The sequence below is a fragment of the Muntiacus reevesi genome, chromosome 1 (assembly GCF_963930625.1).
Source record: "Muntiacus reevesi chromosome 1, mMunRee1.1, whole genome shotgun sequence".
In the NCBI taxonomy this organism is placed as follows: domain Eukaryota; kingdom Metazoa; phylum Chordata; class Mammalia; order Artiodactyla; family Cervidae; genus Muntiacus; species Muntiacus reevesi.
Window position 1 is genome coordinate 273,966,429 of NC_089249.1, and position 2,999 is coordinate 273,969,427.

The 2,999-nt window shown below is 38.1% G+C and overlaps 1 non-coding gene across 1 annotated transcript; it reads right to left on the reverse strand.

Annotated features, from left to right (window-relative positions):
* Positions 1-2,636: 2,636 nt before the first annotated feature.
* Positions 2,637-2,743, reverse strand: LOC136156647 (U6 spliceosomal RNA). The gene has a single exon (XR_010661138.1). It is a non-coding gene; the product is annotated as a U6 spliceosomal RNA (small nuclear RNA).
* Between the last annotated feature and the right edge of the window lie 256 nt (positions 2,744-2,999).

Here is a 2,999-nt window from a genome sequence, read left to right on the forward strand (position 1 = left end):
TCAGAATTCAGGACCGGTATTTCCAGCAAAATATTTCCAGCCAATACGTATACATTGAACACAGTCATCTCACTAATACTAGATAATTTCTAAAATCCATTATGTCGATGAATAAATACTTTGGTGGCTAGAGATAAAGATAGTTGAAGCTAGAAGCAGGTACTTTTGAAGGGTTTTTGAGTAGTCATCAAAATGCTAACTATCTCTGGTTTATGTATTCTGCTTCTAGTTTGTAGATTAAATCTAATATATTCATATACATATCACACTGCCTATGGTGTTGTACTTTAAGCTAAGTAAATATAACCTTCCATCCTAACACTCCAATATAGTTTTTTAAAAAGAGAAACATCTTATATAGCCAAAAATGACATTATCACACCTAACAAAATCAATGATTTATTAATGCCACTTTTTAGTCAGTTCATACCTATTGTCTGCTTATAAGTGGTCTATTTGAAACAAGATTCAATCCAAACATGTCTTATTAGACTCCTTGAGTCACTTTTGTTTTTCCACAGGACATTTTGCAGTGACATTATGACTTCTGCAAGTTTTCCCGGTTGTCTTTTAAAATGTCTTATATTGTTTGTTTCCTTTCCTGAGGTGGTGTTTTACTTGTTCCTTCACCTGCAGTAATCTCTAATCTAGAAGTCAAAAGTTAAGGCTTTATAAAGTTTAAGTTTAAACATTTTTGTCAAAGTTAAATTCATAGGTTGTGTTGCATCACACTGGGAGTCAGAAATGTCTGGTAATCCCACCAATGTTGATAAAATTTGGCCATAGGGTTGAGAGATTTAAAAGACAGATCCTTCCATTGTAAAGGTATGTTTCTCAGCCTGTGATCAAATTTTTATTTTAGACTAGAACTCACTGAATGTCCTGGTTACCAACAACCATTTGCTTAATCCTTATTGATAAGACTTGATGGAATCAGTAATCTCATTAGGGCTTGCAAAGTACTTATAGTTGTAACTCTATCATTTATTTCACAGTTCTTAGCTGACTTTCCTCTGTCAGGTAGACTATCCTCAGCTAAGGCAATTTTTTATTTTAGATGACAGCTCTCTCTGGAAAGGTAGAAGAAATGTTAACTCATTTCTTTGCCTCCAAAGTTTAGAAGTAATTTATTGAGCAGATATCTGTCTCCAGAAGTCTAACTGACCCTGCACAATGTGACTGCTTTCTAATGCATAGTCTGTTAGTTTTTAAAAATAATTCCCATTGTGCTTGTGCCAAAGTGGCTTTCTGGGAACAATTATTATGGAGTACTGCATTTCCTATTTGTTTCCTGTTGTCATGAAAGCTCCCTTAGTGTCTGAAGATGTAGTATCACTGCTTTTACTCTATTCATTATATGCCTTGTAGGGATTACTTGATTCATGTCCTGACAGAGTATTCCCATGATGTTCCATGATCTCTGCTGTGTTTCAGTTATTTCATTTATAACACTTATTTGGTGCTAAATGGGTTCTCACAAATATCCAATGCTGTATCCTGCTCCTTCCCATTCTGCCATCACTAACATTCTCCTCAATATCCAAATAAATCATGGAACTCTTTTTGTAGGTGGCTTCAGAAACAATTCATATGACCAATATTTGTTAAATGATTAAAACAAAACCAAAGATCTAGCATATTAGGCAGAAAATCATCTCTTGAAAATTTTAATTAGCTGTAATTGAATTTTATTTGAGGCAGATATCTGCTCAGTAAATTTCTTCCAAACATTAGAGGCAAAGAAATGCGTTAACATTTCCCCCACCTTACTAGAGGGAGATGTCATCTGGAGCAATAAAAACAGCCTCAGCTGAAGATAGCTTACTTGACAGAGTAAAGTCAGCTTATTGCTGTGGTTAAGTTACTCAGTTGTGTCTGACTCTTTGCGATCCCATGGACTGCAGAACTCCAGACCTTCCTGTCCATCACCAACTCCTGGAGCTTGCTCAAACTCACGTCCAATGAGTCAGTGATGCCATCCAACCATCCCATCCTCTGTCGTCCCTTCTCTTCCTGCCTTCAATCTTTTCCAGCATCAATCTTTTCCAGTGATTCAGTTCTTCGCATCAGGTGGCCAAAGTATTGGAGCTTCAGCTTCAGCATCAGCATCAGTCCTTCCAATGAATATTCAGGACTGATTTCCTTTTGGATGGACTGGTTTGATCTCCTTTTAGTCCAAGGAACTCTCAAGAGTCTTCTCCAACACCATAGTTCAAAAGCATCAATTCTTTGGCACTCAGCTTTCTTTATGGTCCAACTCTCACATCCATACGTGACTATTGGAAAAACCATAGCTTTGACTAGACAGACCTTTGTTGGCAAAGTTATGTCTCTGCTTTCCCCCCACCCCCCATTTATTTTTATTAGTTGGAGGCTAATTACTTTACAATGTTGTAGTAGTTTTTGCCATACATTGACATGAATCAGCCATGGATTTACATGTATTCCCCATCCTGATCCCCCCTCCCACCTCCCTCTCCACCCCATCCCTCTGGGTCTTCCCAGTGCACCAGCCCTGAGTACTTGTCTCATGCATCCAACCTGGGTTGGTGATCTGTTTCACCCTTGATAATATACATGTTTCGATGCTGTTCTCTCTAAACATCCCACCCTCGCTTTCTCCCACAGAGTCCAGAAAAAATATGGAACGCTTCATGAATTTGCGTGTCATCCTTGCACAGGGGCCATGCTAATCTTCTCTGTATCATTCCAATTTTAGTATATGTGCTGCTGAAGCGAGCACTGTCTCTGCTTTTTAATATGCTGTCTAGGTTGGTCATAGCTTTTCTTCCAAGGAGCAAGTGTCTTTTAATTTCATAGCTTCAGTCACCATATACAGTGATTTTGGACCCCCCAAAAATAAAGTATCTCACTGTTTCCACTGTTTCCCCATCTATTTGCCATGAAGTGATGGGACTGGATGCGATAATCTTTGTTTTCTGAATGTTGAGTTTTAAGCCAACTTTTTCACTCTCCTCTTTCACTTTCATCGAGAGGCT